The sequence below is a fragment of the Diceros bicornis genome, unplaced genomic scaffold (assembly GCF_020826845.1).
Source record: "Diceros bicornis minor isolate mBicDic1 unplaced genomic scaffold, mDicBic1.mat.cur scaffold_54_ctg1, whole genome shotgun sequence".
In the NCBI taxonomy this organism is placed as follows: Eukaryota; Metazoa; Chordata; class Mammalia; order Perissodactyla; family Rhinocerotidae; genus Diceros; species Diceros bicornis.
The window spans coordinates 3,154,608-3,179,481 of record NW_026691418.1 but is presented as its reverse complement, the minus strand read 5'-3'; the positions used below and the strand labels follow the sequence as shown (position 1 = coordinate 3,179,481).

At 41.7% G+C, this 24,874-nt stretch overlaps 1 long non-coding RNA gene across 1 annotated transcript; it reads right to left on the bottom strand.

The window, feature by feature from the left end:
• Positions 1-16,029: 16,029 nt before the first annotated feature.
• LOC131403035 (uncharacterized) lies at positions 16,030-19,466 on the bottom strand. Its single transcript, XR_009219164.1, has 3 exons — positions 19,397-19,466; positions 18,566-18,657; positions 16,030-16,080 (listed from the first exon to the last, which is right to left on the bottom strand). It is a non-coding gene; the product is annotated as an uncharacterized LOC131403035 (long non-coding RNA).
• Between the last annotated feature and the right edge of the window lie 5,408 nt (positions 19,467-24,874).

Genomic DNA, 24,874 nt, shown 5'->3' with positions numbered 1-24,874 from the left:
ATTAGGTTTTCTTGCTTTGAGCTCTTGAAACTTTAATATATACCAATACATTTCTTTTCATTGATTCCTTTCTAAGACAGAGAAGATACGGACAGTGATCCTTCTGAGGTGAGAGATTGAGTTTCAGGTGAGGAGAGAAAGGAGATCTTTCCTTCCTTTCCTTTCCTGTTATGTATTTGTATTTTAAGAACAACAGAGAGTTATCACAGTCAGGGGATTCTTTAGAGTTTTGCCCTCACAGTCACAGAGAAAACATACCTAGTCCAAATGGATTGTCCTTTTTGTGTAATATTGCAATAGATTCCAACATAACATCCAACATAACTAAAGAGCTGTTATATCCGTCTTCTCAAAAAAGACACCTACTTCTGGGTCTCTATTTTTCTGGTATTTGTTGCATGTTGAATCACTAGTTGCATACAATGAAATACTGGATTTTCCATTTATTTAGATTTAGATACGTTGGAAATTTGATTCATGAAAATTGATATGCCATTGCGGTATCATGCTGTCAGGAGAACGACTGTTTTCAGTATCACAAGTCTTACAATAAGCCAGTGTGTTGGGATTTGTCTATTTGTCTGATCCACTATGTTGCACTCTTCAAATCCTCTTTATCGTTACTTACTTTTGTCCCACAGAGTTATCAGTTTCTGAGAGCAATGTGCTAAACAATAATAGAGTATCTTAGTATTTATATCTTCCCTAAAAAATGAGTTATTTTTTACTTAAATCTTCTCTCCTCTATTCTTCCATGTGGTAATCATCTGGAATTTTGGTTCGAATGTGTTTTTAATGTCTTGTTTGAAAACTAATACTAAATTAGACAGACGGTTTTTTCCTTTCCTCATGACTCCTGTTATGTTTTCTTGGGTTCACATTTCTTCTTCCTGATGTATATTCTTTACCGGTTCTTTCACTGCAGGCCTGTGGGAGGTGAACTTTGAGTCTGTTTGTAAGTCAGAAAACGTCTTTCTTTCTTTGACACATAGTTGGAATAGGTGTTTAATTTAGCTTTGTAGTAATTCTTTTCCTTCTTTGTCAAGTTATTTAATATTTCTGAGCCTCCACATTTTTAGCTTAAAATGGGAATAAAACCCTACATATTGTGACTGTAACTGAGAAAATACATGCAGAGCTTGCCAGTCATGTTGCTTAGGAGAAATTAAATCGTCAATAATGATAACGATTATTAACCATTATAATGACATTATAATAATGTAATATAGTAATATATAATAATAATAATATACTTATAATCATTATTCATTAATTTATAATTATAATGCACAGTGTACAATGTATGCAATGTATAATAAATATACATCTGCTGAATCTGAAGACCATACATAAAAATAATATTTATATTATTAATCATTTTAATCTTCTGAGTGTGCATTCTCACAGAAGCACTGCTTAAGATTGAGAATGTGAAACTCACACACAAAAAGTCTGAGAGAGTGCCATGACTGTGACTTTAATTCTCAGCCCTTGGGTATCTTCAGCTGTGGTCGTCTGCACAGTGTGTACAGATAATGTAATCTGTTCCCACAGACCCACTGCAGAACAGTGCAGCCTGCCTCATGCCTGGGATGCTCTGTGCTGCTTGTTGGGGAGCCTCTGCTTTAAGGCTAGTTGGACTCTGTACAGAGAAAGATGAAAAAAGACTCTTTCGTTTCCCTCAGATTTCTCCCGTTGAGTATTATTCACTTTTACTTCCAGAGCAGATACTTTCTTCCCAGAGCCTTGGTGTTTCTCTGGGATTCAGGATTCCCAGACACCTGGTCATTTCAGCTCCCAAGGCCCAAGGTGACTGCAGAGTCATGTCTCACCCACTCCTCCCATCTTGGCCTGTTTCCGGTCATGGAGGACCCATGAGTGGGGAGAGGAGCCATCGAGGGAGATTGATGTGGAAGTCCTGGTGAATCTGAGCTTCAGAGAATGAAGCAGAAAAGGGGAACCTGAGACTGCCAGGCCTTCAGTGTGGGAGGAATATAGAGGAACCGAGAGGGGTGTGATGGCTGCACAGATTGAAAGGGAGGGATGTTCCAAATTTCCCTAAGAAGGGAAACCTTGCACTAAAGTGGGGATTTGATTTTACATGATGGCAACGTCTGTGCTGGTTTCACCAATTCTGGTGTCCCTGAGGGATGAACTGGTGTGACACAACAGGACAGAATTTGCAGTCACATTCAAGACTTAAGGAAGGTGAAACCTTTCAGTTTAGACTCCTGTGAGCCAGTCAGGCGCCAAGTCTAGAAAAGCTCGGAGCTTGTGTCCATCCAATATGGTTGCGTTCTGTTCCAGCCAAGCTCCTCTGGACCACAGCTGGGAAAAGGGGACTTCAGATCTAGTCAGATCTAGTCATCGCACCTTCTGTAGGTCGCCATGAGGCAGGTAATAGCCCAGGCGTCGTCTCTGGAGCTCATAGTCGCCCTCCTTCTTCCACCAGCAGACAGTGACTTGTGAGGTGAGGAGAGTGCATCAGAATGGTCCAGTCAGCTACCCAGTAATGGGAGACTCCAGGGGAAGGAGATGTCAAAGCCACAGAGACCCGATGTATGCTCTGTTGCCCTCTTCCTTTTGGCCACTTAATTTTCACCCTCAGTCCTTCTTTTCCTTTCCTTTTCCCTCTTTTGGCTCTCTCTCCCTCTCTTTCCCTTGCATGTTCTAGCTTAACTGAGGTATTAACGAAATACAGTAAACGGTATACATTTAAAGTGAACAATTTGATACATTTTGATTAGAACTTATTGAACCCTCACCTCAATCAAGAAAAGGAACGCCCATCCTCCCCAAATTTCCTCATGTTCATTTTAATTCCTCCTTCCCTGTCGTTTGCAAACACATTCTCATTCCCAGGCAACCAGTGATCCACTATATATCTCTATAGATTTTCCTGTATTTTCCAAGGATTTTTATAAATGGGATCATATACTATGTACTCATTTTTTTACTGGCTTCTTTCACTCAGTATAATTATTTTGAGATTTATGTTTGTCATCGCATGTACTATGAATTCATTCCGATCCTCAACGCTTCCCTGGCAGCACTGTGCACACACCAGAGTGCTTCCCAGGTTGGAGTGAGAGCCAATAGTACTGTTGCATCCCCAAAAGTAGGAATGCGCCTTGCTGCAACTCTGGGAGGGGTTGCCGGAAGCCCTGGACCCTCAAATGAATGCTTTCCTGGATGATTGGAAAGCCCACTGTGCCACTGTAGTCCCAATGATTGGCCAATGCTCAAAACCCGTGAAGAAGTCCCACCCACCAAGCACAGAGGCTGGCATGAGCATAAGAAAAGGCAGCAGCAGATATATGCGCACATGCAAATGCTTTCCCAGATTGCAAAAATACCCATAGTAGTGCTGCGGTCTCACAACTGGTTACATGCCTCCGTGTGGTGACAGCTCTGAGCCCAGTGTGAATGCTTTCCCAGCGGATGGGAACACCCATTGTACCCACGCAACTACCAGCATGTGGAGTGGGATCAGAAACACAGCTCATGCTTCCCCCACAGCGGTAGCAGGCGGCATCTGTGACCTGATACTACCACAAATACGCAAGCAAAAGATTAGTTCATCAAACACCATAAGAAACTACAGTAACAATTCAGAGCAGAAGGAAATGACAAATATTTAGAAACGAACCTAGAAGTCACAGAAATTTACAATCTAAATGACAGAGAATTCAAAATAACTGTCCTTAAAGAAACTCACCAAGTTAAAGGAATGTTCCCACAGTTCGATGATCTCATGAATAAAATTAATGAGGAAAAGGAATACTTCATCAAAGAGACTGAAACTCTTTAAAAAAAGACAAGCAGAAATTCTGGATATGAAGAACATAACTAATGAGATAAAAAAGAATCTAGAATCCTTAAAAAACAGAGCTGATATTATGGATGAAAGAATTAGTGATTTAGAGGATAGAAATATAGAAATGCTTCCAGTGGATGAGGAGAGAGGACTCAGATGTTTAAAAAATGAAGGAATTCTTGGAGAAATATATGACTCAGTTATAAAAGCAACCTAGGAATTATACGTATCCCAGAGGGAAAAAAGAGTGAGAAAGGAGCAGAGAGCTTGTTCAAAGAAATAATAGCTGAGAACTTCCTAAACCTGGGGAAGAACTGGACTTACAAATACACGAAACCAACAGAACGCCTAATTACATCAATGCTAAAAGACCTTCTCCAAAGCATATAATAGTAAAATTGGCAAAAGCCAATGACAAAGAAAAAATATAAAGTGAAGCAAGACAGAAGAAAATAACCTACAAAGGAACACCTATCAGGCTTTCAGCATATTTCTTGGCAGAAACTTTACAGGAAAGGAAAGAATGGAATGATATATTAAAAATACTGAAAGACAAAAACTTTCAGCCAAGAATACTCTATCCAGTGAAATGATCCTTATGATACAATGGAGAAATAAAAGTTTTCCCAGATAAACAAAGGCTGAGGGAGTTCCACGCCACTAGATCTCCCATACAAGCAATGATCAAGAACACCCTCATACCCGAAACAAAAAGAAGGCAAATGTCTACAAAGCTTTGAGCAAAGAGATAAATAGAAAGACAAAATCAGAAAGCTACAGCTCTGTTTCACAACAGGGTAGCAAATACTTCATTATAACTTAAAAGAGGAAGGGAAGGAAAGCATCAAAAGTAACTATAAACACTTCAGCTTAGTCACAAACGCACAACACAAAATTGAATAACTTGTGACAACAATAACTCAGAAGGAGAAGAGGAAAGGGATGGAACCTGCTTAGGCTAATGGAGATAAGAGGCTGTCAGAAGACGGACTATGTCATCTATGAGATCTGCGTACAAACCTCACAGTAACCAGCAAAGAAAAAATCAGAGCAGAGCCATAGATCATAAAAAAGAGAACATCTCCACAGAAATCACCTAAAATGAAATGGTAGTCAGAAACACAAAGGAAGAGAAACAATGAAAATATAGATTAGGTGGGATTAAGCCCTCATGTATCTATAATCACTCTAAATGTAAATCGATAAATTCTCCAATCAACAGACACAGAGTGGTGGAGTAGATTAGATAACAAGACCCAACAATATGCTACCTCCAGGAAACACATCTCAGCACTAAAAACAGACAGGCTCCGAATGAATGGATGGGAGACAACACTGCAAGCAAATGGCAAATAAAAGAACGTAGGTGTTTCCATACTTATATCAGACAAAGCAGACTTCAAGATAAAAAAGACTATGAGAGACAAAGAGGGGCAGTATATAATGATAAAGCGGACTTTTCACCAAGAGGACATAACACTTACAAAGATATATGCACCTAACACAGCAGCACAATAGAATATAAAGCAACTATCAATAGACCTAAAGGGAGAAATTAACAGCAACACAATAATAGCAGGGGAGCTGAACAACCCACTTACATCCATGGATACATCATGCAGAGAAAGGCAACAAGTAAATAGTGGAATTAAATGGAACATATGATCAGATGAACTTAATCGATATATAGAGAGCATACCCTCCTAAAAAAGTGGAATACAAATTCTTCTTAATGGCACTTGGAACCTTCTCAAAGATACACCATATGTTGTGAAACAAGGCAAGCCTGAATAAATTTAAGATTGAAATCATATCAAGCTTCTTTTCTGACAACAATGCTATGACACTAGAAATCAACTACAAGACAAAAGATAGGGAAGTTACAAATATGTGGAGACTAAAGAACACAAGAATGAAGAACCATTGGATCAATTAACAAATCAAAGGAGAAATGAAAAAATACCTGCAGACAAATGAAAATGAAAAGACAACAAAGCAAATCTTATGGGATGCAGCAAAAGCAGTTCTAAGAAGGAAATTCATAGCAATACAAGCACATCTCAAGAAACAAGAAATGTGCCAAATAAGTAACCTTAAACTACACCTAATGGAACCAGAAAATGAAGAACAAATGAAGCCCAAAATCAGCAGAATGAGGGAAATAATAAAAATTAAACCAGAAATAAATGAAATAGAGACTAAAAAAACAGTAGAAAGGATCAATGAAACAAAGAGCTGGTTCTTTGTGAAGATTGAAACAAAACTGACAGACCCTTAGCCAGATTCACTAAGAAAAAAAGAGAGAAGGTTCAAAGACATAAAATTAGAAATGAAAGAGGAGAAACTACAACAGACACCACAGAAATCCAAAGGACAATAAGAGAATACACTGAACAACTTACATGCCACCAAATTTGATAACCTAAAAGAAATAGATAAATTATTAGATTCACACAACCTCCCAAAACTGATTCAAGAAGAAATAGAGAAAATGAACAGACCAATCACAAGTAAAGAGATCAAAATTGTCATCAAAAACCTTCCCAAAAAACAAAAGTCTAGGACCAGATGTCTTCTCTGGAGAATTCTACCAAATATTCAAACAAGATTAATGCCTATGCTTCTCAAACTATTCCAAACAGTTGAAGAAGATGGAACACTTCCTAATTCATTCTATGAGGCCAACATCACCATGACAGCAAAAGCAGACAAGGATAGCACAAAGAAGGAATATTACAGGCCAATATCGCTGATGAACACAGATGCAAAAATCCTCAACTAAATATCACAAAATAGAACACAGCAATATATTAAAAGTATCACATACCATGATCAAGTGGAATTTATACCAGGGATGCAGGGATGGTTCAATATCCGCAAATCAATCAATGTGATACACCACATTAATAAAATGAGGAATAAAAATCACATGATCCTCTCCACAGATGCAGAGAAAGGATTTGACAAGATCCAACATCCATTTAGGATAAAAACTCTCAATGAAATGGGTATAGAAAGAAAGTACCCCAACACAATAAAACCCATATATCACAAACCCACAGCCAACATCATACTTAATGGCGAAAAACTTAAAGCCATTCCTCTGAGAACAGGAAGAAGACAAAGGTGCCCACTCTCGCCACTCCCATTCAACATAGTACTGGAGGTTTTGGCCAGAGCAATTAGGCTGGAGAAAGAAAATGAATCCAAATTGGAAAGGGAGAAATGAAACTTTTGCTGTTTGCAGATGACATGATTGTAAATACAGAAAACCCTAAAAAATCCAACAGAAAACTATTAGAAATAATCAACAACTACAGCAAAGTTACAGTGTACAAAATCAACTTACAAAAATCAGTTGCATTTCTATACTCTAATAATGAACTAACAGAAAGAGAACTCAAGAATACAATCCCATTTACAATTGCCACAAAGAGAAAAAAGTGTCTAGGGATAAATTTAACCAAAGAGGTTAAAGAACTATACAATGAAAACTATAAGAATTTATTGAAAGAAATCAATGATGACCTGAAGTAATGGGAAGTTATTCCATGCACATGGATTGGAAGAATAAACACAGTTAAAATGTCCATATTACCTAAAGTAATCTACAGATTCAAAGCAATCCCAATCAGAATCCCAATGACATTCTCCATAGAAACAGAACACAGAATCCTAAAATATATATGGAATAACAAAAGACCTCAAATAGCCAAAGAAATCCTGAGAAGAAAGAACAAAGCTGGAGGCATCACAATCCTAACTTGAAAATATATTACATAGCTATAGTAATCAAAATGGCCTGGTACTGGCACAAAAACAGACCCATAGATCAATGGAGCAGAACTGAAATCCCAGAAAAAAAAACACACATCTGTGGTCAGTTAATATCTGAAAAAGGAGCCAATATCATACAATGGAGAAAAGAATGTCTCTTCAATAAATGCTGTTGGGAAAACTGGACACCCACAAGCAAATGAATGAAAGTAGATCATTATCTTCCACCACACACAAAAATTAACTCAAAATGGATAAAAGACTTGAATCTAACACTTGAAACCATAAAACTCCTAGAAGAAAATATACGCAGTACAATCTTTGACATCGGTTTTAGCTGCACCCTTCCCAATACCATGTCTACTCAGGCAAGGGAAAGAAAAGAAAAAGTATACAAATGGGAGTACATGAGACTAAAAGGCTTCTGCAAGGCAAAGGAAACGATGAACAAAACGAAAAGACACGGCCAGCTCCGTGGCTTAGTGGTTAAGTGTGCAAGCACCGCTACTGGTGGCCCAGGTTCAGATCCCAGACGTGCACAGATGCACCGCTTGTCCGGCCAAGATGAGGCCATGTCCCACATACAGCAACTAGAAGGATGTGCAAGTATGACTTACAACTATCAACTGGGACTTTGGGGAAAAAAAAAGGAGGAGGATTAGCAATAGATGTTAGCTCAGAGCTGGTGTTCCTCAGAAAAAAAGAGGAGGATTAGCACGGATGTTAGCTCAGGGCTGATCTTCCTCAAAAAAAAAAAAAAAAACGAAAAGACTACCCACGAACTAAGAGAAAATATTTGCAAATCATATATCTGACAAGGGGTTAATCTCCAAAATATATAAACAACTCATACAACCAACAACAATAAAAAAGATAATCCTATCTAAAAATGGGCAGAGGATAGGAATAGACATTTTTCCAAAGAAGATATACAGAAGCCCAACAGGCACATGAAAAGATGTATAATATCACTAATTATTAGGGATATTCAAATCAAAACTACAATGAGAGGTCACCTTACACCTGTCAGAATGGCTGTAATTCCCAAGACAAAAAATAACAAATGTTGGAGAGGATAAGGAGAAAAGAGAACCCTCACACACTGCAGGTGGGAATGCAAACTGGTGCAGCCACCAAGGAAAACAGTATGGAGATTTCTCAAAAAGTTAAAAATAGAAATACCATACATTACAGCTATCCCACTACTAGGTATTTATTCAAAGAAATTGAAATCAACAATTCAAAGAGATTTACTCACCCCTGTGTTCACTGCGACATTATTCACAATAGCCAAGACATGGAAGCACCCCAAGTGCCCTGCTACAGATGAATGGATAAAGAAGATGTGGTATGTATTATATACAATGGAATACTGCTCAGAAAGAAAAAAAAAGACAAGATCATCCTGTTTGCAACAACTTGGATGGACCTTGAGGCTATGATGTTAAATGAAATAAGCCAGACAAAGAAATATGCATGATTTCACTCATATGTAGAAGATAAACATACACAGGGATAAAGAGAACAGATTAGTGCTTACCAGAGGGGAAGCGGGCTGGGGGTTGAGTGAAAGAGTTAAAGGGGTACATGTGCATGGTATGGATAAAAGTCAGACTACTGGTGGTAAGCACGATGTAGTCTATACAGAAAATCACATATAATAATGAACACCCAAAATTACACAATGTAAAACCCTTTATAATTTCAAGAAAATAATTAAAAAAAAATAATTCATTTCTTTTTATGATTGAATAGTATTCCACTGTGGGGATTTACCATACTTTGTGTATCCGTTCACCAGTAGATGGACATTTGGGTTGTTTTCCATTTGCGTCTACTATAAATAGGTTGTTATCAACATGTGTGCACAAGTCTGTGTATAGACATATGTGTTTATTTCCCTTAGATGGATTCCTAGGAGAGGAATGGCTGGGTAGACGTATGTAATTATTAAAGACGCATCCAAGCTATTTTTCACCAGCACTCGATGAGAGTTTCAGTGACTTGACATCTTCAACAACACTTGCTATAGTCAGTTTTTTTAATTTGTAGATTCTCAAGTGTGGTGGAATCTCATGATGACTGTCACTTACATTTCCCCAATGACTCATGTTGTGAAGGAGAAGGCAAGCCACGCACAGACTGGGAGAAAACATCTGCAAAACATATCCCTAGAAAAGGATGTGTATTTATAGTATATAAAGAGCTCTTACAACGCAATAAGAAGAAGACAATCAACACGTCATGGCTTACCAGGAGACAACTGATCAGGCCTGTGATGAGCACCAGGAGTCCCGCCAAGCAGATGAGGATAAGGGCCCAGAAGGGGAGGTCTGGGGAGACAAGTGGTGGGGTGAGCCACATCCTGTCATAGCCCAAGGGCTCCTGGTGACACCACTGTGCCTCAACCCTCCTTCAAAAGGGTTGGCCAAAATTCATCATCATCCAAGACACTGTGCGCACGGTTCTCTTCAATGAGACACAGCATCAACATACTCGTCCCCTACCATGGGCTGGGGCTTCCTGCAGGTTTACCAGGCTTCTCAGTCAAGGTGTCAACTCTATTGGGAGAATATTGTGGAAGTGAATGAAATGGAGAATGCATGTGAGTGTGTTTCACTCTTTTTAATATAACTTTTTAGACACAGAAAAACAAAGGGAACAGTCTCATAAACATCCATCATCTAGATTTAACAATGTATATTCCATCCAATTAAAACAATATTTCATCAATGTATAAATTATTAACACTTGCCACCCTTGATTCATCCCATGTTTTCAATGAAATATTAAAGTCAAGTAGACATCATCATGTTTCACCTCATTTTAGTTTCCATCTCTAAAAAGTGAGCACACTTTGCTACAAAATCCAAGACCATTATCACAGAACAAAAGTGTAATAAATTAAACCAAATTCATACCTCTGGGCACAGAGGACTAAATTTGGGCTGGACTTTCTTATGACTGTCAGGGGGAGAATGGGTCATCACAGTTGGCAAGCCTATGGGATCTCTCTAAATTTGTGAAATCCCACTCAAAAGTGTTATTCCATGCCTGGAAACACATCATCCTCTTCTACTTTATCTATTTGCTTAATATTCATTTTCTAGGATTAACCTACAATGTAATATCCTGCAGGAAGTCTTCTCTGAATACCGCCTTCAAGTATGAGTTTGTTCACATCAAATAATTGATAAGTTTCAATTCTCTATTCTTGTTATTGCCAGCTACAACATAAACTCCAGGAGGGGAGGACACACAGCACACATGGGCATGGGGGGAGGGGTGCAGGTCCCCCTACTTGTACCTCTATCCAGACAAATTTTTAGAGGTGTGCTGTCTGATATGGAGCAGCAACAAGTCTCTTTTTGAATTAAAATTAATTTTAGTTAAATAAAATAAAAAATCTAGTACTTCAGTAACATTAAAAATCAGTAACAATAAAGACCAGTCATAATACCATCCTTCAAGTACTCAACAGTCACATGTGACTATGCACTGGAGAGCACAGATATAGAACACTTCCACCACTGCAGAAAGTTTTAGTGCATTGGTGCTCATCTAGAGCGGGACTTGGCAAACTATAGCCTGTGGATCAGAAACCACATAACCCCCACACCTGTAAGTCTGCTTCACACACAGCTGGAGGCCCTCACTGACCATCTGGCCCAGTGGCTTTCAGCGCAGTGATAAGGAAACAAAAGTCCAGAGAGGGGAGTTGACTAGCTTGAGGTCACAGAGCTGTCTAGGAGAATGTGATGCCCTCCTATATTACACTGGTGTCCTTTTTTCTCTCTCTATGGTGGGTAAAGACTGGGGGACTATGCCACCTCCTGCCAGCCTGAGAAAGTTCAATGCTCTCTCAGCCCCAGGCATCCAGAGTCCCCAGAAAGTCCTCACTTCCTTTCCCAATGACTAGGGACCCTTACCATCCCCAAGGACACTCTTCCTGTCCAGAGTCAAGTTCTGCAGCTGGGTCCATTCTGGGTCAGCCACAGGAATTCCTCCTAGATGGCAACTCTGTCCAGTCTCTGTGCCAAGGCGGCAAGGTACACAGGGTGTCCACTCCAGTGTGGTTATTGTGGGGGACAGACCTGGAAGGGCACAAGGGATGAACAAATGTGTCTAGAATTCTACCCTGATTCTAGATTCCCTGCTTCTGTGTCCTGTCCAAGATAACTTTCTGCAATAATGTAAACATTTGTCTGCACTACTAAATACACTCATTATTGGCCCCATGTTGTTATCAAGCACTTAAAATGTGGCTAGTGTGTGTGAGTGAGGAACTGAATTTCTCACATAATTTCATTTAAAGTAAATAATTTATAAATAAATAACCACAGGGAGAACATTTTTGAAACATTTGAGAAAGGAATTCTGCAAATGCATAAAAACAATGAGAACACTGGTAAAAATGGTCAAAATCAACTTTTCAGAGTCTAGAAATTAATCAACGGCTTGTAAGAATCTGAGAAGGGTTTAGTGAAGAAACACGGTGGAATCTTGATAACGGGAGCAAATTTTTTGGCATTATAACTTGCACTATTCCCATCCTGCGCTCACAATATCCTCCATAACTTTGAAAATCATCAGTCTGAGAACCATGGTAGCTGAGACAACCAGCAGCCAAGCAGCCATAATGGGTTTGGAGCTCTGAAAAGACCCATCCCCATCGAACTGTCACTAGCTGATCTTCCTGGCAGCTTCCCAAAAAAGCCCCATGTTCAGGGCTTGACGTTACTTGACTCAGAGCTTGCCCAGGGAGGAAAGTCTGTCCCCAGGGCACTTGCTAAAAATATTCAGGGCTAATTGTTTTCTATTATAGTTGCCTGAGGGAGTGATACCAGGTGAGGCAGGCAAGAGGTGAGCCAAAAACTTAGATGAAAAATTGGGAGAATGAGATGTCCACAGGGGGCTTTGAAAAGCTCCAGTGTATTTACGCGCATCTAGAAGGCCACAAGTGCTCAGGGCTGTGGCACGCCCAGGAAAGACTTGAGACCATCTTAATCTCTCACCTCTAGTTGAAGGGTTGGCTTAATATCTGAAAACTTGACTATCTATTACACAAGATTAATAGAATAAGGGCCAATACCACACAATCTCAACCACATATACAGAAAAGAATTTCACAAAATACAATGCCCTTCATGTCTAAAAAAGAAAACACTCAACCAATTAGGAATAAAAAAAAACTTTCTCAACCTATAAACAGCATCGATGAAAAACCCATGGCTAACACCATATTCAATGGTGAAAGACTGAAAATTTCCCCCTAAGACCAGGGACAAGACAATGATGTCTTCGCATATCGCGTGTGTTAATCACAGGTACTAGAGGTTCTAATGAGGGCAATTAGGCAAGAAAAAGGAATAAAAGAAACCCAGATTGGAAAGGAAGAGGTAAAACTATTTGTTTTGCAGATGAGAATATATTGTATATAGAAAAACCTAAAAAATACACTCCTCTCCACACACAATATGTGAATCGTATCCTAATAGGTGTATAAAAAATTTAAATTGCCCCATGTGGTTAGCGGCTCCACTATTGGAGAGCACAGTTAGACTGCTGATATTTGCTGAAAGTCTCCAGAAGAGGAGGAGGAGCAGGATGCTGGAGGTTGGTGGCACCAAATGTTAACGCTTTTCTCATCCCCCGAAAACCTATGGAGGGGGATGTTAGGATTAGCTGACAGGGATGTGGGGCAGAACGGGCACGATGTAAGTGACTTCCAGATCAGTGATGTGTCACAGGAGCTCAGAGTCATCAGCCACCAGCTCTGCCAATGTTTCCAATCTCCTCAACCTACATCAAGTCGGTGACCAGGCAGGAGTTGAATATGTCTCAAAGCTGGCTGCCTCTGTAGAGCTTGGTGATCTAGAACAAACGCAAGGGAGAGTGGGTGAGATGGAGGTCTCCTGGGGATGCAGGGGGCCACTGGAGCCAGTGAAAGATCACAGACCTTGGGGCAAGGGAGACCTGACTTCAAATCCTGGCTCTGCCCCTAACTCACTGTGTGACCTTAGACACAATATTCCCCTTTCTGAGCTTCAGTTTACCCATGTGAGAAATGGGGAAGACAGCTAGGACATCATCTCTGGACACTGAGAGAACCCAGACATGCAGGGAAAGTGAAGGGTTGAAACAGTCACATAACAGACGTAAGTCAGATGGAAGAATGACGGTGCCCTCAGGGCAAGGAGAGACGGGAGAGGGAGACCCCATCTGGTCATGGGTGTCTCTCAGCAGGGCAGTGTACTCCGAGGATGTGGGCTCCGAGTTGCTGAGTTTCCAGCTGACGATGCGGAAATGTAGCTGGTGCTCTCTCTTGATAGATAAACTCTGGGCTGCAGAGCCTGGAGCCACCGAGAGGAAGAGAAGACAGGTGGAGACACTCAGCTCCCAGCACAGAGGCAGGGTGGCCCACGGGGTCAGGGTGGTGGGTGCAGACAGCGTCCACACTGGTGGCTGCCCCATCCTTCTCAGGCCTGGGGAGAGATGGATGTCGTGATTCTAGAGAGAGGTCCTGAAACCTCTGGGGATGGGGGCCAGAACTGGAAGGAGGAAATGGGAGGACAGTGGGAAGACAGAGAGGGGTGGTCACAAAAGTGGTCATTAGGGGCAAATGCTGAGGGGAGGGTCTCACCTGAGGGAGACCAGTCTGCAACTTGAGTAGAAGGGGCCCAGGCTGCTCTTCTTGAACAATGATCCAGATGGGGAGGAAGGAGGAGGAGGAGCAGGAGGGACAGGGGTTGGGGGAGGGGCTGTGTGGGATTTAACTCACCAGGAGCTGCTGGGACCAGGGTCTCACCAGGCTCTACAAGACCCTCTCAGTGAAGTTGAACGTGGCCTAGCCGTTGCTCATGTCTGATGAATACCGGTGGGTGGAGATGGTGACGTTGACTGTGAGGATCTTCAGGATGTGCCCCAAAGCTGCAAGACGAGAGGGAGAGCGATGTCCATCTCTGAAAGCTGGCCTGAGACCAGACCAGAATCCTGCACTCATTATAATCTCTCGTCTTCTGTCCCAGTGGCACCACCACCCACTCGTGTGGTCACCCAAGTCAGAACCAGCATATCTGCTCAGCTCCTCCTCCCTCCCAGTAACACCCATTCACCTTGCACACTGGTCCTCACATACAATCCCTCTTTCCATCCCTGTCCTAGCTCAGGTCTTAACTTCCTTCACCCGGACCAACACCCCAGCAGGCTCACTGGATGCTGTGTCTAACGGATGTTCTACATGGACTATTAGAAGAATCTTTCTGAAATGAATACCTCACTAGGGCCATCACTGCTCTAGTACCACCCATGGCTCCCTTTGGCCTTCAGTGTTTAGTTCAACATTCTTGACCTGGCACTCAAGGCTCTACTCAATCTGGCTCCTGCTGACCTTTCAGTCTCATTTTATCCATCTACTGCGGGTTAAACATTATGCTTCATGCAACCCAAATTCATTTCAATTCTCCCCATAGGGCATGTTGTTTCTGGCCGGAGCCTTTGCTCATGGAATCCTCTCTGCCAGGAAAACCCTTCATCCTCTATTTGCCGGGGTCCCCCCTACTCATTCTTAAAGACTTCTTTCTGGTGAAACTTTCTCTAGCAAGCTCCTCCCCTCCAAATTATGCCAGGTGCCTCTCCCCGAAATATCCCACATTGTATTATAATGGTGTGTTAATTTCACAAGACTCAGGGCTCTCGGAGGGCTGGCCTTAGACTGAATGGTTGGTATAATCTTTGTGATCAGCATGATTGCCCTAAAACAAGAATTTCATACCCTGGCTTCCCAGCTCCTGGATCACACCTGGCTCATGGGGAGTGGGGCCAGAGAGCTTCTCTTGGAAGGAAAAGGGACCCCCAGATACCTGTGGTGGCTTCTGGTGGCACAGGTGATGACCAAGTATGCAGGGACATGTTGGCCGGCTTGGGAGCTGTGGATAAGTCTGTCATCAGGGAAGGACAGAGTGGCAGGAGCCCCCAGGCTCACAGGGGATAAAGCACTGGCTGTCTCAGGACCACCATTCACAGGTGAAGCATAAATGAGAGTGATGGGACGGGTGACTGTGTGAGTAGAGGGATAATCAAGCCTGTGGATGAGAGGAGCCCAAGAGAGAGAGATAGGTGAACAAGAGTGACTGAAGTCGGAGGAGAGACAGATAGGCAGAAAAATGGGCAGATGGATGGGATACCTGGAAAAGGAGGACCAATGGCAGGGCTTTAGGAGAAGTAAAGTGAAAACCACGTGGGGTCAGAATGTGGTGGAGAACATGTCTGTGTCTAAGGCTTTCTCACACTGAGCTGGGACTCTCCACCAGAACCTGGGAGGGAGAGAAGGGATGAATTAGGGCACTTCCAGGTCCTTCCCTCACCAAGGACAGCAGGTGAAGGAGAACAAATGCTCCCAAACCCAAAATGTAGATGGGAGACAGGAGATCAGGGCCAGGAATACTCACTGGTGGTAGTCGGGGCCACGGCTCCATAGGTGTAACCTGTGGAGAGAAGGCGAGAGGAGCTGAGCAAGAGTTGGGGTGAGCATAAAACATTAAGGGAGAGGAAGGATGTAGGGACCTTTGTGGGAAAAGCAGAGGCGAAAGCAGAGGGGACGAGTGGAGGGGTGTTCAGGGGGAAGGCAATGAGATGGAAGGTGGCTGGACCCAGTGATCACACAGTGATGAGAAGACTGAACCCAGACCAGGAGGATAGAGAGATGGATCATAGCTCACTTTAGAACAACGGAGGGAACACAGAACTCAGACAGGGAGAGACAGCGTGGCTGTAGCACAGCCCCTCACCACTATGTAGAGGCTGTCCCAGTCCAGGGTTAAGGAGCCCAGGTGGGTGACACGCTGAGTCTCATGGCTCATCTCCCAGTAAAGTCACTCTCTGTCCAGCCCGGGACCTGCGGGCGTCAGAGTGGAAGGTGCAGATGATGTGCACCCCAGTGGCTACCCCACTCTTCTCAAGCCTGGGGGAGGAAGATCATGGGGATGTGGAATACTGAGCAGGGTTCATTCTGGGTGTGGAAAGTGAGAGAGGGTAAGGGAGGAACGTGATCGAGATGCTGAAGGGGCTGCTCTGATGTCTGCAGGGGGTCTCCTAGGTGTCTCCCGTGTGAGACAACCCCCTCACAAGTAAGGCCTGACTTCTTTTAGGATGTGGAGGGGGGGCCTGTCAGTGGAAAAGAGGGGTGAACACACAGACCTGGGTGAGGGGGCACCTGCAGGTCTGCACAGACAGCAGCGAGAACAGTCAGTGCCCTGTGCCATCTGACACATGCAGACAAGAAAGTACCGTTATGTTATCTCGGTTCTACACTCCATGGTCTTTTCTTTCTACTTCTTTCCTACTCCACAGCCATCACTCAGGCCTAGGGAACAATCATCTTATTCCTAATCTTATTCTCAGCACCTCCCATCTTGCCTATTAAGTCTTCATTCATAACCATGAAGTCCATTTTAACCCACATGTTTAGACCAAACGCTAATCACATCATCCTTCTACTCGCATCTCTCCAGAGTTTTCCACTGATCTTAGAACAGAGTCCCAAGTCACCCTTGATCTGGTCCTGCCTGTCCCCCCCTCGCCAGTGTGGCTCACACCCCTCCCCCTGTGTTGACTCGGCTCAGCCATCCTTCTTCTCAGTTCATGGACACACCAGGCTCTCTGCTTCAGGGGTGTCCTCATGCGGTCCCTCTGCCTGAAACGATCTCTTGAACACAGTCCCACACCCTCACTCCAGTCTAACCCTCCTACCAGCTAAATCCAGTCCCAACTCCAGCTCTCAAGCTAAATATCAGTCCTTCTCAAGAGGGCTTCTCTGCCCCCTCATGTTGATTCCTCTTGTGCCAAACTCCCACATCACTCTCATCATTAACTTTTCAAAATCCAAATTCCCAAATACAATGTAAATTCCATGGAGGTGGGACAAGGTCTCTCTGGTTATCCAGGTCCCCATGCATGTGTCCCAGGGCCTGGCTCATGAGATGAGGAACCATCCCGGTTTGTCTAGGACTGCCCTGGTTTGAACACTAAACGTCCTGTGTCCTGGAAAACCCCACTGTCCTGAATAAACGAGGATGGTTGGTCAGCATAAATTATACACTCAGAGACTATCTATTGTATGACAAGCACACATTCCCCTCAAGAACATCACAGGAAAGCCAGAATGAAAAAGACACACACACATACACACACAATTAGTAAAGGCCAACAACTAAATACAAAATTACTTAACAAGATTCTCTGCAACGTGAATCACCAGACCGTTATTTCAGAAAAGTTTCAAGAAACAAAGTTAATTCCCTTTAGAAGGCAAGGTGGAGAGGACAGTATTTTTAGAGACTAGCGCCCTTCCCTTCAATCTACAGTGTTGCTTAGTACTCCTCCAAATGATTTGAAATGTCATAAAGAAAAAAATGCTCAAAATAAATCTGGGTACTGCCAAATTCAATTTTAAATTTGTTATTAACACAAAGAAGTTCCTATCATCTTTTTCCCTGAATGCTCCTTTATTTCAAATTTATGTGGAGGATTTATAGGACTTTAGAAATCAAATTGAATGGATCTAAGGAATGTTGCTGAGTATCCCTGCTAATATTTCATCGGATGTCTTCTAATACTACATACACACGCAAAACATTTCTGTATTTATATTATATATATATCCTGACTTTTGAGTATTATGCAATGCAAGTAAATCTATATTTTCTACTATAATGCACATTTGCAGTTATTTATGTTTGTTTCATGTGTTTTTATTTGCATATAACTGTACTTACTGAAATATTTACCACACAGAACTACAGACAGCTTACCATCTTTCCATCCATCAAATATCAATAATTTTTCTCAAGATACCTTCACTCTCAGTGACTCCAGGTGGTGACAACCCGAGCCCAGGAAAGCTCACTGGCAGGTCTTCTGTACAGCGGAGGCTGCCGGAACCTATTGGTACCAGGTCCACAGGGTACTCACCTGGTCACACAGAAATCCATGGATCAGCAAGGACAGGTGGACCCTGAGCCTGGTTTCACCTGAAATTTGAGCTCCACGGATGCTTTTCGTGTCTGAGGGGGGAAAAAAGCGCAAACAAGATTTTGAGGCCTTTTATAGGGTGTTGGATGGAAAGGCCACCCCATTGACTTTTTTTTTTTGTATTTACTGATTTAACTGTAACTGTTGTCTGTGGCTGGATTTTCCCGATTCCTATCCAGCCACCTGCTGCTCCCCGAGATGGGAGAAAGCAGCTTCATGCTGTGTGCACTTGAGTCGCTCAACTCACTTGACTGGACAGAGACTTTTTGGTGACTCTGGACCCTTTAAACAAGCTTGTCATTTAGGGACCCTGTAAGTGACTCACTGACTTGTCAACAATTTCCACACTTCATTCAGGGCTCGGGAGATTTTCAGGCCCTGGAGCAGGTTTCCCAACATTGGTACAACTGACATTTGGGGCCGGGCAATTCTGTGTCGGGCCGTCCTGGGCCCTGGAGGATGCTGAGCAGCATCCCTGCCTCCCCCCATAGATGCCAGGAGCGCCCCATTTGTAACGACCCAAACATTGCCTCCAGAAGCGGCTAAAGCCCCCTGGAGACAAAATCACACGGAGGACGGTGACGGGGACTCTGAAGAGGGGAAGGCTGCGCCCGGAGCCAGGAGGAACAGCAGCCTCTGGGGCCCTGAGCGAACAGCCCGGGGGGAAACGGGGTTGCGGCGGTACGGAGAGACGCTGGGCCCTGACGGGGCTGCCCACGGCCCAGGCCCCTCCCTGGACCGGGACTGGAGCCAGGACCGCCCGCCGCTGACCGAGCCCCGCCTCTGAGGGCGAAGGTCCACGGGAATGCTGTCCGCACCGAGAAGACGGAACACACCGCGCAGAACGCCCGCTCCATCCACGGTGCCGCCCGCGCTTTCGGTTCTGGTCTCGGGCGGGCGTTCGGGGAGGACGAACGTTTGGGGGCTGCGGGTTGAGGCGGCGGGCGGGGCGAGGCCATGCACCCCAGCCTCGGGGGAGGTGTCTAGTTTCTAGAGTGAGTGAGAAGCTGGAAAGTTGGCTGGGTCAGCATCAGGGACAGGGACAAAATCTAGAGGCGGGGCAGTGTGCGGGAACCAGTTCTAGGGGCGTGCTGTGGGCGGGGACAAGGCTGTGAGTGACAGCAGGCCGGGGAGGCAGTTCTATGGGCGGGAACAAGGGTGCAGGCAGGGCAATGAGCAGGGACCATGCTGTGGGCGGAGGCAGGCCCGAACGTTGTGGGTGGAGACCAGTTCCAGGGGCGGGAAGAGGCTGGGGTGTGGCTGGAATAATTCAAGCAGACTTCACAGGGGGAGGAAATCAGCTCCAGGGGCATGGCTGGAAGCGAGGCTTTCCGTGGACCCCAAGACTGTACAGGTAGCTGGATGTTGAACAACTGCTCTTCATTCCTTTCCCCACCTTTACACAGCCTCATATAATGATGTTCCCATATTTAGAATTCTAAATTTTTTGTGCGTTTCCTGTTCTTAATTTCGTTAAAAAATTGAATCATATATTCACATTTCTCTACAACTTGCTGTTCCAAGCCAGTAGATAAGGATATAACGCTATTTTAATTTTAAAAATCTGGGGGGAGTGAGGCCTACGTCGTAGGTGCACGTATAGGAAAACTTCAAATAGTCTCACTCTACCACTGTCTCCCGGTACTTTTGCACAGAGATAAACATCCTTTCCTCCTCTATCCTTCCAGACATACTGTGTATATGAGGGAATGTGTATATGTTCAATCCCAAGAGGAATGTCCCCAAGCAAAACCTGAAACCCATGAATTGTCTCATGCATCAGAAGTTAATGAGAAGAGATTTAATTTTCTGGTGGAAGGAGATGAACCAGTGATGAATCCATAGGAAGACAACAAAGAAACAAGAGAATTTTACCATTTAAAAAGTCAAAGGAAAAAGTGAGAAAGAAAATGTATTCATACTATCTGACGTAGCACATCTCTGGATTAGATTCATATGCTATAAAATGGTAAACACTGATGTCATAAAACAGTAGACATTGAATTTTGATTTATCCTAATTCATTAAATAGTTATATTGGGTAAGGAGAATTATGTTTTTAACATATGTAAGAATGCTTCGTGCTGATTTTTTCAGAGAAGAAATAAACTATAAATAGTCAAAATCTGAAAAATGAAAAAGCTGTATGAGTAGCTAATTTAGAAATATAGATTTTAAACCAGAAAATTAAAGAAGTTGTTTTCGGAACCAGAGTCAAGAGTGGGGAAGGTAGCTTTTCATTGTAAGGCTTAGAGTATTATTTGAGAGATGTGCGTATACATACACACACAGGAACACACACAGAAGCCTGAATTTGTATTCCAAACGGATCATCTAACTCTACAAAGAATTTGTAAAAAGGATTCACTTTACAAGAGTAGAACGTATTTTAAAAACTACAGACTTCAAGCATTAAAAAAGTGTCATCATCCCGGTGGAAAAATGAATGGGGCATCACTTTCCAACCCACATGTTGATAAGCATTTTACATACATTACTCTTGAGTATTCTCACAGCAACCCATAAGGAAGATGGTATTATCTATCTCCATTTTGCAGATGAGGAAATTTGTGACAGCATATTGCTAAAATTTTCATATAAGTTCTCAATAGATATTGTTTTATGTTAAAATTGTTTATTGAATTTTCTTTTCATTAATAAAATGATATGTGTCACTCTTACAAATAAGCAAAGGCTGTGTAAAAACAATTTAGCAAAACGACAGTTTTCTTTTGATATAATTAAATATAACAATCACGTTATTATTTTTCTGCTGTCTGCCTCACATCTACGAAGATGCTTCCTATCCCAAAGGCTTACTAGAAAACTCTACTAAAAATCAAGAATCAGGGAATACCCATATTATGCAAGGTTCCTGAATACATGCAATAAAAACCATTATAACAATTTTTTGTACAAAAATCTTAGGTCATTCATGAACTGATAACGACACAAATCATGATTAGGTAAGGTATTTCTGTAGAATGACATATATTTAAACTTTAGACATTTAGAAAGGTAATTCATTACATTAACTAATGTGTATAAGAATTTTTTCAAACTCACTTAGTGCCAGGAAATCATTTGACAAAATGCACTGCAATATTATTCACAATAACCAAGAGATGGAAACTACCTAATTGTGCACCCGTGGGTGAAAGGATGAAGAAAATCTGGGGCATCTATACAATGAAATATTATTCAGCCTTAAAAAGGAAGGAAATTCTGTATTCAGAATTGCTTGCCTGGATCATTTCAGTAGCCATGTGCTTTCTTCCTTAGTCCCCTCTGATCCACTCACCAACCAGGAACCAGGGTGAGCCTTTAACAATGTAAGCGCCACAACCTCTAATGGATCCCTAAAAGAGATTTTGGAGGTGGACTGCCTGGGTACCAGCTGTGTGACCTTGGTCAATTATATAACCTCTAATGTTCCTCTTCCATAGAAGAGAGGGTAATAATATTGTCTCCATGGCATTGTTGTGAAGATTAAATGAGAGAATACATGTCAGATGCCTAGAAAGTGCCTGGCACATGATAAGGCATCATGAAAAATTTAACTGTAATTATAACCAAATTAAAGATTGTGATGGCCTATTAATTAATTTGAACCATATGAAATTTCTAATATTCAACCATTTTGACCCATTATTATTGTTGAATAAATGATAAAAGTCTAGGCAGGTTTGTTAGAGTCAAAAAGGATTGGATAAATGAAAATATTATTAGAAAAAATGAGCTGAAATAGATTGCTTTGCAATTTACAAAGCAGTCTCTCATACTTTGTTTCATTTAATCTCTATAGAATGCTTTTCAGGGTATTATTACCACTGTCTCTGAAGGAGTAACTGACTTTCCCCAAATCACACCACATTAAATAACACAATTAGAGTGGAAACATCATTTCAAGTATAAATCCCATATGATATATTTTCCCCTTCATAATATCATTGGTCCTCTCAAGAAAGTGATGAAATAATGCTGATTCATAGGAACTTATTCTTAAAGAGACATACTCTCAGATGATAAACACCATGTCTTTGAAACAGGGGTGTTGCGAGAAGAAACTTGGGACCCATGCTTTCTGGGTTTTGAAGTCCATGTTTAGACTTCTGGTAAACAGTCAAAGAAGGGAAAGGGTGAATAATAGTCCAGAATGAAAAAAGGTTGACGTGTATGTAACTTTATTGATCACCTCAAGATTCTCTTTTTGTTTATGGTCTGTGTCACCCTACTAGAATATAAATGCTCTTAGGGTAGATCACTGCTATGGTGCATCAAGTGGTAGGCACTGAGTAAATATTTATTAAAGGAATGAAAGTGGCCTTGAATACATCTGCTCTTTACTCACCAGAGAAAAGCCCCATAGCAGGCAAATGGCATCATTAACAAAATTTTAAAAATCATATCCTTATTAGCTCGTAACCATAGATACAAGGCTCCCATTTATTTCATACTTTCTAAGTACTTAAGCATTCTGGTGTATTAGGGAGTGTTTCCACAGCCTTGCTGTAACATAAAGCAAGACTTTTTGGCCCATTGATTGCTGTTTCCAGCAGGGCCCATCTCTAAACAATTAACTATAGATTTGTTATCCCAATGAACAGCGATTTGGTATGGAATCTGTTTTATCAGTGTCATGGGAAACTAGACATTTGATATGTCTTTAAGGGGTGATATGGATAATAATGTTGATGCAGAAGAAGAGAACTAAAAATTCTCTCTGGTCTTTGTCAAGTGCATCTGGGTGAAGGGTATCTTGTTGTCACTGGATTTCAGAACTCAAAAAGACTCGTCCAACGCTTCATGTTACAGGTGAAGAAACTGAGGTCTAAAGAGGTTGAGAGATTTGACCAAGACTAATTCCTGGGACTAGAGAAAGATCCTCTGAGTCTCAGCTGGCCACGTTGTCATAAGATCTCCAACTCCAAAGAGCCAAGAGAAGCAAGTCTGTTGATTTCCAGGCAGAAATGATTCCCCTTCACGTTTTTACTTTTCCTCCCTTAGATGCCTTCTCTGCCCTGACAAGGAATTTATCTGATGTTTACGCTAAACTTAAGAAGAGGAAAATGCTCCTGGCAAACACTTGTGATTCAGTGTGACAATGGAGAGCACAGTCATGAAAAAATGAGAATCAAAAGAGTAAGAGGTATACAATATTAGAGAAGAAGAGAAAATCTATCATTTTAGTGGGACATAACTTATAAAATTTAGAACGGGTAAATAAGTGCAGTAATGTATAAGGAAGTTAGATTCCTATATGAAACATCGAAAATACTGTTACATGAGCAAGAATTAGTTTAAACATGTAAACAACTATTCCATTCCTAAGAGCAATGAATTATTTAAGAAGAGTAGTTAAAACAATTGGAACTACACATTCGTTATATGAAGAAGATTATAAAGAGATACAAAGCGTGTAAAAGCTCTGATTAAATGAGAGATATACTATACTTGTGATTGAAAACAGTGTTTCAAAGATATCAATTTTCCACACATTATTCAGATTCCATGTGCTTCAAATCAACTTTTAAAATGATGTAGTGTTTGTTTTATAGACTAAAAGATATCCATTTGTAAAATAAAACACTGGACCATCAACTAACATTATTCACAAGTAAATCATTCCAAATGGATTATAAGGGCTAAAATTAAAAGTAAAAATCCCCCGCATATAACAGTGGTGGATGACAATATAGAAGAATGTCCATAATCTTAAAATTAGTGAAGATATTCTTAATATATATGCTTAAAGATGTCTGGTAGAAAAGAGGAAGGAGAAAAAGTAAAATGAAACGTGATATAGTCTCTGATTTTCTTTCAGAGACTTAATCTAGAGAAAAATATTCCAGTCTACGATATTGGATAAAGAAATAGAGATCTGTGATAATTACACAAATAATGAGAGGACATATATAAATGGTAGCATAATGTATCAGTTAGCTTCTGCTGTATAACAAACCAACCTAAAATTTGTTGGCTACAAATAAGAATAGTTTATTTTTTCTCAAGATTCTGTGGGCTAACTGGGCAGTTATTTTGATCTGGACCTATTGGTGGCTCAACTGAGATTGGCTGGTCTAGGACGGCCTTACTCACATATCTGATTGTTGATTTGAAGTCACCTGGAGTAATGGAGATGTGCAGTCTATCTAGACTCATTCACATATTGATGGCCTCAGGCTTCCCAAGCGCAGACAGAGAAGGACAAGTACCAACAATGAGCAAGTGGTTTTCATGCCTTTGCAC